We start from the raw sequence: 17040 nt of genomic DNA on the forward strand, positions 1-17040 counted from the left end.
TGTGGAATTTTGTACCATTGTTCCTCCAAAACGTGCTCCAGTTCCTTAAGGGATGCTGGTGGAGGGTAATGAGACCGAACACGCATTTCTAACTCAGACCACAATGGCTCAATGATGTTCAGATCTGGTGATTGTCGGACCCAGGGGAGGTGTGACAGCTCGTGGTCATTCTCCTCAAACCATGATATCACCGTTTCTACAGCGTGACAGGGTGCCAAATCATCTTGGTAGATGTCATCACTATCAGGGAACAATATTTTGACCATGGGTAGAACGTGGTCCCCCAAGATGGCCTCATACGCCTTAGCATTCATCATTCCATGCAGGGCTGTGTTGAGACCTGCGGAAAACCACGATATCACTGCCCATACTGTAACAGAACCACCGTCATGCTTTACAGTTGGGAGCAGACAGTCTGTATCATAGGCCTGCGATGGTGTTGTCCATACGTAAACACGACCGGTTGTTGGAAACAAGGTGAAGGTCGATTCATCGGACCACATTAAGTATTTCCACTGCTCATGAGTCAACGCCTTGTGATCCTTGCACCACTGCATACGCCTCTTCGCATTTACTGCTGTGACCAGGGGTTTGGCGATAGCGGCCCTGGCATGAATTTTCATTTTATGAAGTTCCCGTTGCACTATTTTCGATTAAACCGGTTTCTGAAGGCCGGAATTGAGTTCAGATGTAATTTTCATTGCAGTGATCTCCTTTTTAGTTGCTACAATCCGTTTTAATGCCCTCCGGTCCCTATCTGACAGGATTGTCTTTCGACCACTGTTGTGCTTTGCAGACGTCTTTTGCCCATGAATTGTGTATGCCCTCGTGACATTGGACACAATGCTTTCGGTATCCCCACAATGTTCGCCACTGTTGCCACTGAAGCTCCAACCAGACGGGCACAAACGATCATGCCTGTTTGGAAGTCTATCAGGTCTATCTATTTTATCACACCACTTTCACACCACGGCACTCACACGTAAACTGGTTACTGCTGACGGAAGAGGAAGGTTTCCACATGACACATTGAAAACAAAAAATGATCAGCAACCGCAACACGCATTGTACAATCCGCGGCAAAAAACCTGCAACATGAGCATATAAGTTTATTGTGAAATGACGAAGTCTTTTTCTCTAAAATAAGTGTGCACGGGAGGAGGCCGAGGTTTATCTTGGCGTGATTCGTTCCACTTAGACGTTATGTTCATTCCCTGTGCTGTTAGGTATAGTTTCACAATAAACTTATATCCTCTTGTTGCAGGTTTTTCGCCGCGGATTGTACAATGGAGGACCAAACTTACATGACCTCTATGAAGTGCTTTTAGATTTTATTGTCCACCTCCTGTATTTGAATAAACAGAGGAAGGGCGTGAATATTGTATAATCTCTTTCAATATTCATTTTAATTATTTTACTCGAGATTTCTTTATAGTTTGTTATTGAAAGACTTACCAACATATCCTCATTTTATTGTCCTAACAAACCAATATATGTTTAAAGTAAAGTAGTTTAGATTAATCGAGCTCCTGGGACTTCAGAATTTCATGTACCTCCCCCCCCCCCGTTACGAAATCCTGACTAAACGAACCAATATATATTTCAGTAAAATAGTATAGAATGATCGAGACCTTGGTATGATGACCATAGTGTTTCTTGTCACGGACCCCCCTTCACGAAATCCTGGCTACGTGCCTGCCTGAAATCCCAGGTTACCTTCGCCGCCATATTGTAAAATGGTGGCTGGAAGTGTGAAATGAATAATAACCAGAGAAAAATAGCAATATCTTCGCTATGGTTGAACATAAAGAGATAAACTTAGTGTCGTTTCATAGAACATGGACAACACAACATTTTTTAAAAAGAAACAATTTTTCAAAGAACGCATACTTTTACAAATATTAGCTCTAAATTCTAAAATTCCGAAAAAAAGTCAAACTGATTTACAATTTTTTTTGAACTTAGGAGGTAAATATTAACAAGTTAAAACTTGTCATAGATGTTGACAAAGATTATTGAAATGACATACTAAAATCCCACAACATCTTCATTTGCCATATTGGAAAATGTCAAAATGTCCGAAGTAATCGAAAGATAATATTTGTCAAGTGAAATACAAAATCTGGTCCGGGCTAAATATTTGAGAAACTGTAAATGCAGTCGATCCGAAGTCAATTGGGATCAATCGTAATGGAAGGGGGGAAACATTATGACTTGTTTGAGGTTGTCCTCCGCCATCTTGGTGACCGCCATCTTGAAATCAAATTGTTTATTTTAAATGGCAACGTGGTATCGTGATATATTAAACAGCATCCTCATTCGAAGAGAAACGCAAAGATAAGGTTAGTTTTCCAAAACCTGCATCAGTTTTGAAGTTATGAATATATTTAGGATATGTTGTATGTGAAATGCTATGAAATGTGCTGTGCGAAGTTTCGAATTGAAAGATAAAATAGAAAGCAAACTTTGTAACATCTCACATTACGTATTCTATAATAACCAGGAAAAGAGAGAGCAAACACACATGAGACAATTGCAATCACATGACATGTTCAGCATACCCGCCGTTCTGTTCTATGCATATCCTTAACGGTAAGACTCGGTGCTTGTGCATTCTGCTAAGCATACTTTGTGATATTTATTCACAGGCTGTGATGATTCTCCTTTTCATTTAACCAATGTCAATAATTTTACACTTTCAGACAATAGGTTTAAAGCTCCCCAAAAGATAGAAATCTAAAAAAGGTAATCGGGGGACCTTGCTGACTATTCAACTGGTCCATGCCGACCTAACCAACAACCGGGAAAGTTTCCATTGAACCATCGATTACATTACCACGATAATGCGGCTGTGCCCATCTTTTTGCCGATATCGATGAAATCACCCTTGCTTTTCCAACAAAAGTGGCATAACAGTGTTTTCAAGCATATCTTCATATTGTGCAGCATCCCAGGTCCTATCAACGAAAACAGGTGCAATAAGTTTTCGCCCCATATTCCACATCATACCATTACCTTAACTGCATGTTGCATCTTTGATGCATCTATCTAATTAAAACTTGTATTAGCCCTTACGGAACATTTGCCCAATATCGAGAAATCGTATGGTAAAGCTTTTTTTTAAAAAAAAAATCTGCAACTGTTTTAATTTGTAAATTGATTTAGGCTAGAATATGTTATCATTTAGACTTAAATTTTGTTATGTGTGGAACATTGTATAGACGAGAACCGACTGTCTCTTTTTCTTTCTTCTTGTAGGTAGGACATGATGCTAACTCGAGAGGAAAGAATCGAAATTTTCCTTTCTGCTGGATGATGCAGTTCAGCAATAACATCTCTCTCCAAAGACCGACATCCTAATCGCGAGCCGGTGACAGACGGCGCTGTACGAAAACAAATCCGCACATTCATGGCAAAGGGAAATGTTTATGATTTACCTCAATCAGGGCGACCACTAAATGCAACTGATCCAGACACATAAGGAGTTGTGTTAGGGTGTATTGGTGAAAATTCCTATGAAGAGTGCGACGACTATCAAGTGAACATAATGTTAGTGCGAAAGGTGTTCAAAGAATATTAAAAAGGGAAGAGTGGCATCCTTAAAAATTAAAGTTGAAACAAAAACCGCCAGTGGATGATTTAGATAAACCAATGGAGTTTTGTGACTAGGCGTTGGCCCAGATAGCTCTTGACCCAGTGTTTAGTCATGACATTGTTTTTAGCAATGATGCAAATTTCTATGTAACAGGTGAGATTAACAACAAAAAATGTCCAATACTGGGCTAATATAAATCTTACTTGGATAGATGCATTAAGATGCAAGATGCAGATAAGGTAATGGTATAGTGTGTAATATGGGGCAAAAACCGATTGGACCTGTTTTCATTAATGGGACCTGGGATGCTGCATAATATAGAGATATGCTTAAAACACTATTATGCTGCTTTTGTTGAACGAGGAAGGGTGGTTTCGCCAATGTTTGCAATAAGATGGAGCACCGCAGCATTATGGTGGTAATGTAATCGATGGTTCAAAGAACACTTTCCCCGTTGGATGAATCCGTGCCAGTTGCGGACGCTACTCTTATCTGTTATAATCATTCCCAGTTGCGGACGCACAGGTGTTGGTTGGAATTTCCATGCCTCGATTACGATACAACCAGACTTGTTAGTCCCAATTGAGTACGCGTGCAGAATATGTAAGATGTATTGATAACAAGCAGCAACGTTGCCACATTTTTCATTTCATTACATTTACTACCCTGCCTCGATATAAAGAATTCAAATCTGTCAGTAATACATGTAAATTACATCAGAATTCCTGTAATTATTTTGCAGATTTGTGCATTATTTAATTTCATTTATCCCAGCAAATTTTAGTGAGGGAAATTTTTCTAGATGCTAGCCCAAAGCAACACTTCCATTTTTATTCATCCTGTCGAAAAAGAAGTTATTAAAGTTTTTTAGTTTTGCATGATAATTTACTTAGTTACTTATTTTCATACTACTTAATTCCTTGTTTTAGAAGTCATTAACAAAAGCTTGTAATCTGCAGAATATTAGTTGATTAAATATTTAATTATAATCGACCGTTTCGCATACGCTCATGTACGAGGAACATTTAGCGTCCGAGGAAAATTTCTTACAAAGATTCATTAAGAAGATCCGTTTCTCAACGTAATTGCAATCAAACTCCTAGCCTATACTTCCGTACGAGACTATATGAGACATAATTATGCATGTTAGTGTAGAATCAAAATCTTATGATGAATAATGAAACGAGAGTAATAAAATGAAATTTAGTGGAAAGGTTCATTTCCATAAACAACTGAACAACACACAACGTAATAACTTCAACTATATGCTCATTCTACATGTAAAGTAGAAAAGAAACATGGAAGAACAAAATAGTGCCTCCGGAAACATGACGTTTAAAAAAATCCAGTAACGCGAATAGGAGAACCTTTTAAATATGTTCCCTTTTCAACAAAAGAGAACCCAAATAGGTGAGCAAGGCGGCTATGTAGAAACGACTAACTTTATACTATGATTCTACCCTAAACGCTTCCATTTTCATAATTCTGGTTAATCAAATAGAGCTCATCCCGAAGGTTCATTAACCCTTTTAAATTATGGGCTTTTTGAGGTACTTTGCAGACTTTCACTCAATCACATATTGCGTCAAGACTGTTTATCGTAGGATCATTGTTCATACCCTGCTTTCTTTCTAGTGAAGCAGTGTTTCCAACTGCGTCCGTAAAATTTCCCTAAATTGTACCAAACGCAGGAAATTTCCGCTCAAAGTGGGAAAAAGAGATTTATTTTTTTAAAGCCCCTTTTTTGTCGCGAATCTCTCCTCTTTGGTATAGAATACGATCATGCAAATGCTACTAAAAACTTTACGATGAAGAGAATGAGGTACAAAGAGCGGCCCCGGGCTGAATAGTCTTTATGGTACAGCCGATTTACATATTTTGTCTCGAAAATGCCTTTTTATTGGATTTCTATACTAACATCATCATCATCAATAATGTTCATTGTGGGAACATGAATTGTACCTCGTTTTCTTTGCCATAAACCAGTCTTTCAAACAGTACTACTCGTGTCTCTCTATCAAGTATCATAGTTGAGAAAATGTGCGAAAAAGGAAATTTTTGTCAAAAAATCCCTTTCCCCGATTTTGAAAAATGAAATGAAATCTTTGAGTTTTACGTCCCACGGTTATGCCGGTTAGGCTAAAGGAGACGGTGATGATGAGTGATGAATGAAATGGTGGAATGAAGAAAGTGGGAGGAAACGGGAGAACCCCGAGAAAACCCACGCACACGGTGTTTGTCCACCACAAAGTTCACTTGGCGGGGGCTGGGATCGAACCCGGGACCCCAAGCACCAGAGGTGAACGCTCTACCACTGAGCCACCGCGGCCCCTTCCCCGATTTTGAGTCCCTCTATGGGGTAATACTATGGGTAATAACTGTACGTAGTTTCAATGTTATATCTTGAAAAATTAGAGAGGAAAAATATTGCCTCATGTGCAAACAGTATCAGATTTCCCCCATGTGAGCAATGGATAATCCATTTTTATATAAAAAATTCCTTGACTCATCCTGAATTATCGTAGAGACATGAATAATACACCGTTTTGTTTGGCAAAAACCAGTCTTTCAAACGATAAATATTCTTGACGCAATAGATGATTGAGTGAAAGCCTACAAAATACCTGAAAAAAGCCATAATTTAAAAGGGTTAATGAATCTTCGGGATGAGCTCTTTCTGATTAACTAGAATTATGAACATGGGAGTGTTTTGGGTAGAATCATAGTATAAAGTTAGTCGTTTCTGCATAGCCGACTCGTTCACCTATTTGGGTTCTGTTTTGTTCAAAAGGAAATATATTTAAGAGGTTCTCCTATTCGCGTTAGTGGATTTTTTTTAAACGTCACATTTCCGGAGGCACTGTGTTTTTTTCATATTTTTTTCTCTACTTTACATGTAGAATGAGCCTGTAGTTGAGTTATTACGTTGTGTGTTGTTCAGTTTTTCATGGAAATAAACCTTTCCACTAAATTTTATTTTATTACTCTCGTTTTATTATTCATCATAAGATTTTGATTCTACATTAGCATGCATAATTATGTCTCATATAGTCTCGTACGAAAGTATAGGCTAGGAGTTTGCGTGCAATTACGTTGAGAAATGGATCTTCTTAATGAATCTTTGTAAGAAATTTTTCTCGGACGCGCAATATTCCTCGTAGATGAGCGTGTGCGAAACGGTCGATTATGATTAAATATTTAATCAACTAAAATTCTGCAAATTACAAGCTTTTGTTAATGACTTCTAAAACAAGGAATTAAGTAGTATCAAAACAAGTAATTAAGTAAATTATCATGCAAAATTAATAAATTTAAATAACTTCTCATTCGACAGGATGAACAAAAATGGAAGTGTTACTTTGGGCTAGCATCTAGAAAAATTTCCCTCACTAAAATTTGCTGGGAATCTGCAAAATAATTACAGGAATTCTGATGTAATTTACATGTATTTCATATGTAATTAATGGATAAACTAGTGGTTAGCAGTATCTATGATATTACATAGCTTTATAATTATAGATGTTCGTATACTGACAGATTTGAATTCTTTATATCGAGGCAGGGTAGTAAATGTAATGAAATGAAAAATGTGCCAACGATGCTGATTGTTATCAATAGATCTTACCTCTTCTGTACGCGTACTCAATTGGGACTAACAAGTCTGGTTGCATCGTAATCGAGGCATTGAAATTCCAACCAACACCTGTGCGTCCGCAACTGGGAATGATTCATCCAACGGGGAAAGTGTTCTTTGAACCATCGATTACATTACCACCATAATGCTGCGGTGCCCCATCTTATTGCAAATATTGACGAAATCACCCTTCCTCGTTCAACAGAAGTGGAATAATAGTGTTTTCAAGCATATCTCCATATTATGCAGCATCCCAGGTCCCATTAATGAAAACCGGTCCAATCAGTTTTTGCCCCATATTACACACTACACCATTACCTTACCTGCATCTTGAATCTTAATGCATCTATCCAATTAAGATTTATATTAGCTCAGTATTGGACATTTTTGTTGTAAATCTCACCTGTTACATAGAAATTTGCATCATTGCTAAAAACAATGTCATGACTAAACACTGGGTCAAGAGCTATCAGGGCCAACGCCTAGTCACAAAACTCCATTGGTTTATCTAAATCATCCACTGGCGGTTTTTGTTTCAACTTTAATTTTTAAGGATGCCACTCTTCCCTTTTTAATATTCTTTGAACACCTTTCGCACTAACATTATGTTCACTTGATAGTCGTCGCACTCTTCATAGGAATTTTCACCAATACACCCTAACACAACTCCTTATGTGTCTGGATCAGTTGCATTTAGTGGTCGCCCTGATTGAGGTAAATCATAAACATTTCCCTTTGCCATGAATGTGCGGATTTGTTTTCGTACAGCGCCGTCTGTCACCGGCTCGCGATTAGGATGTCGGTCCTTGGAGAGAGATGTTATTGCTGAACTGCATCATCCAGCAGAAAGTAAAATTTCGATTCTTTCCTCTCGAGTTAGCATCATGTTCTAGCTACAAGAAGAAAGAAAAAGAGACAGTCGGTTCTCGTCTATACAATGTTCCACACATAACAAAATTTAAGTCTAAATGATAACATTTTCTATAGCCTAGATCAATTTGCAACTTAAAACCGTTGCAATTTTTTTTTTTTTTTTTTTTGTAAACCAACTGACAGTTTCTCAAATATGTAGCCCGGTCCAGATTTTGTATTTCAATTAACAGAATATTATCTTTCAATTACTTCGGACATTTTGACATTTTCCAACATGGCGAACGAAGTAATTGTGGGATTTTAGTATGTCATTTCAATAATCTTTAGAAACATCTATGACAAATTTACCTTGTTAATATTTACTTTCTAAGTTCAATAAAATTGTAAATCAGTTGACTTTATTTTTTGGAATTTTGGAATTCCGAACTAAATATTTGTAAAGGTATGTGTTTTATGAAAAATGTTTCCTTTTGAAAAATATTGTGTTTTCTAGGTTCTATAAAACGACACTAAGTTTATCTATTTATGTTGAACCATAGCGAAGATATTGCTATTTGTGTCTCGGTATTGGTCATTTGATACTTCCAGCCGCCATTTTCCAATATGGCGGCGAAGATCACCTTTCATTTCCGGGGACTTTTAGAATGTTGTTTAGAACATCATTCTCAACATGCGTACCAATTATCAGCTTGTTACTAATTTGTTCCTTACTTTTTGCTAATTTCACTATACTATGAGGGAAGAACATAAACTGAAAGTATTTGAGAGCAAGATCCTGAGACGAATATTCGGACACAAGAGAAACGGAATGGGAAATGGCGGAAAATTCATAACGAGAAAATACATAATTTATACTGTTTATCCATCATTGTTAGGGTCATCAAGTTTAGGAGGCTTAGATGGGCAACTGTAAGCGAGAATGTAAGAAAGTTGAAACGCTTTCAAAGTCTTGTCTGGAAGACCAATCGGAGAAAAATATTAAGATGGATCTAGCAGAGATAGGGATACAAAATAGAAACTGGGTCCAGTTAGCTAAGGATAGAAGTCAGTGGAGGGCTTTTGTGAACGCGGCACTGAACCTCTGGGTTCCATTGGCCACAGAGTTAGTTAGTTAGTTATTATGAACTACCGTTATTTTACTATGAATATTTTTAAGTAATATCTACTGGTTGTCAACAAGTTCACAGATGCTTGTTCACTGTATATAAAGCTGTAGTGAATGTACTTAATTGAAATTTCTTGTATGAAATAGGAAAAAATCTAACGTGCTCTGAAAATGAACTCAAAATAATGTGAGGGTATATATTCTCCAATTCGGCAAAGTCTCATGTCTTGAGAGTTATTAAAATGTTACGTGATTGTCCTACAGCTCCAGAGAATGGTTGCGATTTATTTTTAAAATTAAAAGCAAACATATAAAATCTAACAAATATACCAAGTAAACATTTATTTTTCCTTGACCGATTTTTATAATGTTACAGTACTATAAATGTTTCCGGGTGAACTGGGCTTTAAGAAGGTCCTACATTTTTGAATCAATAGATCTTATATGTATATATTTCAATCAAAAATTTCCTTTCATGCCTTATATCTGGAGAACTACATACAGCGTAACCAAACCGAAACTATTACTTAACCCAGTATGATGTGCTTATTCCGGAAGAAAAATATGAAAATCCGATTTAGGAGCCGTTCAAAAATTTTTGGTAGCCCCTGATCCAAGATCCAGTATATTTCAATCAAAATTTTTTTGTACACCTTTGTGTGGCCCCTGATCCGAAAACTGATTATTGGCCAAGATCGCAATCTTTGAAATGTTTTTGGTAATTCCTAAAATTCTTGCCCAAGATCGCAATCATTTGATCCATTCTTTGGATCATTCCTAAAATTCTTGACATAATGTTGAAATTGAAGAACGGATTCATTTCCTTAAGATTTGATATTAGTGTCAAGAGCAACAACATTTGTAAATATATGTTAATTACAAAATATAAGTTCTTACTTATACTTGATATATAATTTTAGAATTACATAGATTTATTCCTAATATAATACGATTCTTGTAAGTTTATGGTAAAGCACAAATATACGCACATACAAAACTAAAACAGAGATACAATAAAATACTGTTGAGACATGTGGCTTCCTTTTTTTTACTATCAGTTTTTTTTTAGAATCGAAGAAAGGGTCTGTTTCTTTTGAAATAATCTTCCATAAATGTCTGCACATTCTTTAATTCCATCGAATTCAAGTCTTGGCGTTGTTAACAGTTCACTTAAATCACCACTATTGATTGTTTGTGGTTGGTGGGTTTGTTATAGTTTAGTGTTCTTTCTCAGCACCGAGGCTATATGAGACGTAAGCCTACAATTTAACGTGGAATTCAAGCCACTGCAATTTATTCAAATTTAACTGTTATCGACCGGAAATGGAGCCCATGTACGATACATTCAAACTCATAACGCCTAATAGCATATCAGGCGCTAATTTCTCCAAGGTAAGAATTTCAGCAATTTTAGGCGAGATGGTTATTTCTCAGATTGCAGATCAGAGGTTGATAATGTGTTAGGCGAGATGAGAGTAGGCGAAATGGGAGAACACCTCACCAAAGGCACGCGCACTACCTACTAGATCAGCAGTGAAGGATAAAGCTTTAATTTTTCATATCCGTCAAAATATAAAGAAAAAATATCAATCATTACATTAACGAAAATTTAATACGTGCTGTATAATTCAATAATAAATATCTTATTTTTACTGATAATTGCAATAATATTGTAGAGTATTCTTCAGAATTGTTAACAGAATGCAATCTTTGCAAAGCGCAAATAAAATATATATTTATAAATACTATATAAATCAGAAAACACTCTTACATATGCTGGACTGTTTTTTTTTTTTAATTGTATACTTTGAAACTTTTAAAAGCAGTAAGTTAACATTTCATATAAGATGTGATGCGAAGCAGTTGAAACACAATGTAAAAGTTTGCACAATATCAATCCAACAGTGTATGGAAACATTTCGTAGATATTAGTCGATATGCAAGTTAACACATACAATGGATGGAACTTGCTTTTTTTAAAGCTCTGTTTACGGAAACACCAGATAAACACCACGGCCGTCTTCTTTTGTATCGAGATCACAGAACTAAGCGACCAAAGAAATTACTACTCCAAGGTAACATAAAAGAAAGCAGTGGAGAAATATTGTTACTGAATTCTTTCATTGTAAACATATACTAAAACATTTTTAACAAACAATAAGCATACAGAACAAAATCTGAATGTATCGGGAAGAAAGTACTTATAGAAGCACATAAAAACATAGAAATATTACAGAAGAAATACAAACATATTTTCTAAAACTGAAATTTAACATTATGAAGTTTTTATCAGAAGCACATTCCAATAAGAACGGTACATGAGGGTTAATGTAAACACAAAGCACTTTTATATCATGTATATATATTGCAAAAGAAATTCCATTTAAGAAGCAATAACTCAAACTGTGAGGCAATAGACGTAGGAAAGTGTTTGAATGATTTAGAAAGTACAATCACATTTAAATTTTCTTCATATTTGTCGTGGTTAAACAAGACCATTAGTTCCAGCCTAGTATCATAATGAAAACTGCATTCTAGCTCTAGATTCCTGAGCTTTTTTATCCGCTTATCAAGGAAAATTCAATTACATGTCCTGTATAGTTCAATTGTAAGTTTCGACGAAACGATATAATTACAGTATACAGACAATGATGTCCAAATGGCAGCAGACGACTATGGTTCATTCAACCCGCAGATAAAAAGAGAAAAAAAATATTCCTTTTCTTAAACCCATTCGAAATAGAAAGAGTGTAGGTTAATATTGTGTACAATAGAGACTTGACTTTTAACTATAAAAAAAATTTATTTAATATTTTTATTACCAAAGCCCATTCTACAGGATTTGATACAGAGCCGATTTTTGGAAAGATGCAGATTTCATAATTATATTGAAATGTTCGTAGCTCAGGTAATAATTAAACGAGAAACAGGATACGCAAAGTGAAACAAATAATCCAGAGAATGAATTACGTTTATGTACATTCAGCGAACCGTCGCCTCAAGATTGGAGATTTGTTTAAAGTAAATAGAAAACGCTTCCCCCAGTATGGTTTCTTCAACTTTCTCCTTGGGTGCAAGGCAATATTAACTCAGCATCACTGATATAGACTTATTTCTTTCTTCCACAATCTTAATATTGATAACAAATTATAATTTTCTCATGATATCAAATTCTACTACAGTCATCAATAGCTACGAATTGCTCTCTAGCTACGAATCGCTGTTTTTGACTTTATAAAATTTATGACGTATTCACTTTCTTGAAGCTGAGAGGTATAATTTTTTAAATTATTTACTGAGAAATATGTTAATGATTACTTTTATCGGTATTATTATTATTTGTAGTTTAATTTAAGAATACAAAAAAGGCCCCGAAAGCAGTAGAGTGAAATTATATTGCCTACAGGTACTGAACTGATGTACAAATTGTTTGAAACCTGATTGCCTTTAATAATATTTTTAAATTCTAGAGACATTTTTTTCTCAGATGAGTAGAAAACGAAACGTTCAACTACAGTTAAGAACAACATGACTGTAACAGTGTGTTGTAAATTAGATAGAGCTAGTTTATAAAAGATAGGCAAGTAAATCTTTTCCGACCAAAACTTAACAACTGGAGTATTTGCAATTATTTCTGATTCTACTGCTAAGTCTTTAAGTCCATGTCAAATTCGTTGGGATTATCCATTTAATTTCTGTTGCTTTTGAATAAATTGCCCTGATCTACAACAACAACAATAATATTTTGCAAATTTAGACTTGACTTGATTTGATTGTACTTAGTCAATATTTTATAAACTGTTGACTTATTAGTTGCTGAGTGATTTATGGAAATCAAATAAGCTATTATATTTGCTTTAATTTCAACATTGTTCCTGACTTGTATAGTAAATCTTGTTCAAGAACTAACTCTCTGCTTTTAGAGAGTTGCAATGTCGACTTAGAACCCAAAGTAATTTTTTCCACTTAGATTCCTAAAACAAGCTAAAGCAATCAGAAATTGGCTGTTGTAATCTTAGGAGGCTCAATATTCTTACCTGCAATATATTCAGGTAAAGGTGAATAAATAACTATCATTCATCGTCATTAAATACTGGTCTCAGAGGTAATCAGGATGTCTGCTACTTTTTTAATTATAATGCCATTAACTGGGTGAGACGTTCCTCCTCCGCTGAGTGACTCCTCATTCCTATGCATGTTGTTAAAGGCAACAATAGTCGGAACTCCTGGACGAATGCTGCTAGGCTGAAGATTTTGACTGTCTTGAACTGTTACAATTTTTTGCATGCATAATAAGGTGTCTATTTCAAGTAGTTTCAAGTAGCTACAAGCATGACCCACGCAATTATTTCAACATTACCGTATATTAGACCCTATCAGCCATACTCTGTTATCGTTGTCTGATCATGACTTGGCGCTAACAGCCCAACAGTATGCGAATGAAAGTACTGTCGCGCGCACCTTTGATGATTCAAATCTTGATATTTTCGACTGTATTATTATTAGAATGTTTGCAAATACATCAAACGAAAGTTAATTAATTTCTTTTTTCTTTTGCCCAAAGTAGTATTTTTTTATTTTTGTTATCACTATTATTTTAGACTAAACGAAACTTCAAGCGCATCTGAAATTCATTTTTTGTTATTTCCCTCACATATCGTCAAAGATACGGCAAAAATGTTGAGAACAATATTTCTTGCAAATATAATGAGCTTATTGTTTAAAAGAAAGATATTAAAAATTGGATTATTAGGACCCAAGATATTGACAGTTTTATAAATGACTCGTGCGCCATCTTTGGACACTATCTTGGAAAGCTACCGTTCCGAGATGGTCATCATAGTTTTTCGTGGTCCTTAGATACAAATACAATTGCGGTTTGAAGGAAATCTGGTATCCCTAAATTATACTCACCTTACTTATGCTGGCTCATGGACTGCTTCTTGTACTAGTACATGTTACTGCTTTAAGTAGTAGTGAGACAAAGATTTAACTCTGATTTGTCAAATCTTCGAATGTATACTGATTTTATGTTGTCGGTTAAAATACTTGAAAGTGTTTGCATTATACAGATAATACAATCATCTGTCTTGTACTACAAATGAAGAATTGGTAATCCAGAAACTATCCGAAAAGCATTGGAAGTAGGTTTCGTGCGAACTGTAAGCTATTCATGTATTCAATTCATAAACAATAGTATTTTCTTGTAAGATATTCATGTATTCAATCCATAACAAATAGTATTACTAGAATGTATGTAAGTGTTTAATGAAACGTGTCCAGAGAGTTGCACCATTTTGAGATAGATTCTCCATCGTCGTCAATGACTTAATTCTGCGCAATACAGTGCCACCAGGTTCACTGGGACTCCTTTCCGATTTGACTTAGTCACTTATGTATAGTCGGGTTATGAGCCGACGGTTGAGAGCATATTGTCGTTCTGTTACGCTCGCAGTGGAACTTACAACATCAAATTCCTGTTCGTGGCACTATTTAACTATGATGAATACATTTAATTGTTACTCGGGATTTCTACAATGTAACTATTTCAAAAGTGTTTAACCTTCAGCACAATTACAGATTTCACATAACATGACTATGTTGTTGCTGTCTCAGTCTTGGAGATTTCATGTTTTTGCTCTGAGCCATGCGCCATATCTAGCTTATTACCCACTGTATGAGGACAATACTAAAGTTAGAACTATACTTACTGAATGTTATTCTTATATGTTTTACTTATTTACTTCCGTATCCTTAATTTTCTCATTCATAAATTCCCTAATCAAAGATACAAATATAAAGATATAATTCAAAACATATTCAGCACAAGAGGGAACACACTGGTTTAATAGGAAGCTTAATAATCTTCTGTCCAGGGATTTCTAGGTTAATCTCAGGACATATGAGTTCGTTAGAAAAAATTATACCCGTGGCTACTGGTGTGTTCTCGTGCTCATCAACATTCTTATTCTATCATTTTCCATAATCATACGTTTTCATTAATCATATCGTCCCTTTCGAGACAGAGGGGAGTATCTAACTTTCTCCAACTTTTCCAGGAGACAAGTTAAAACATTTTGTCATAATTTATTCTATCGTGTTCGGATAAAATTTAATTTGATCATGTAAGTTCTATACCTGAAACAAAAGAAACTAAACAAAATTTTAAAAAGAAGTCTTAAGAATAAACAATGAGAAAATGTTTAAAGTTCTCTCCTGGAAAACTTAAAAAGAAAATGCTATACACACTTTTTTCCCGAGAGGGATGATATGTTCCCCATATTCTATACGGCATAATTGTAGGATTTAAAACTTGAAGTATCATTTCACATTTAATGTAAAATTTTATGTAATTGAGATGTGTAATTGTATTTGTAATTCATTTATTGGTAAATATATTCATATACTTATTCATTTATTGGTAATTCATTCATATATTTATACATCCATGTTTACAATTTATTCCCTCATTCTTACATTCGCAGTAAACAATGCATTGTGTAACTGTAAGATGTCTCAAATCAAGATGTACTTAATGATACATATTAGTGTTCATTCAAACTTTCCTTCATGTATTCATATGAACACTCTTAGTAGAGTAAATACTCAGAAAAACATTAAAATCAGAAAAATCATACAGTGTGCTCAGAATAAAACTAATATATTGAAATCTGTTATATTTCTTACAGCATTCTTACATTATTTGATTCTTAATTTACGTATATAGATAACTGCGATTAAATTGTATTCAAAACAGTCAACAAATGCATGCTAGTTTTCCTTCATACTTTGAGCGTATGTCATGGAGGGGTCCATAACTTCACTTTGATGTTACGGGGATGAAAACAGCATTTCTGTTCGAATTAAAGGTATTTTCGTAATTCTTATGTTTTGTGTAGAACAGTTTTTCAGAATAGAACAATGAAAATGTCCTACTAATGCTCTATTTCTTAGTGTAATCTTCATTGCAAATAAAGGCAAAACATTTTGATTCATTTATTTTTAATTTTTTGCTTTATTAGTTACTCATAAACACCTGAAGAACCGATATCCAAGAACAAACTTCTAAACTCCTGTTTGTTGTCGTAGAATCTCAATCGCAAACTTTGGATTATCTCTGGGAACCTAGAGGAAAAGTTCAAAAAAACAAAGAATTAATTTAAGATATAATTACGAATATAAATATAAGATTTTCTCTGGATTCTCCCCTTTCTTCTCACATTTTCGTTACACTAATTATTTCACAGACATTTGAATTGATTAATTTTCCTTATCTTTAGCTTAAGGAGCATAAGCGTGGGTCATAAAAATTAAAAAGCTCACTTCATTTCTCCATCGTTTAATGTTTTATTAATACAGTATGAAGTTTGCATAAACAAATGTTTAAATATGATTTATTTAATTTCGTATTATTTAGTGATTACTTTTATTGTGATGTAGCTTGACTTCGATAGTTACTTGGTGATTGATTATTATCTCACAACTTAGAGATTATCAATAAAATTAACTGTTGTTTTTAATATAACTACAGTGTTCCCAAAATTTTGATATTTACTGTGTGACACAATAATACGGATTGCTTGCTTGTATTAGATTGGAACAATTGAACCCTCTATGTTAAGTTTGGTGAAATACCATCTTCTGTAACACAGAAAATGAATGAACCAAGGACACCTGTATAGTGTCGCAAACTCAGTATATCTTCAGAGTACAAACGGGCGCGCGGTCAGTCAAGAGGCGGCATGTTATTGAACAGGGCCGCGTGATAGTGCACGAAAAACTTACAATTGTGACTGATTTTGCTTTATGAGTTCTAACTTGAACATTGAGCAC

Source organism: Thermobia domestica, chromosome 3 (genome assembly GCF_964235325.1).
Source record: "Thermobia domestica chromosome 3, izTheDome1.hap1.1, whole genome shotgun sequence".
Classification (NCBI taxonomy): domain Eukaryota; kingdom Metazoa; phylum Arthropoda; class Insecta; order Zygentoma; family Lepismatidae; genus Thermobia; species Thermobia domestica.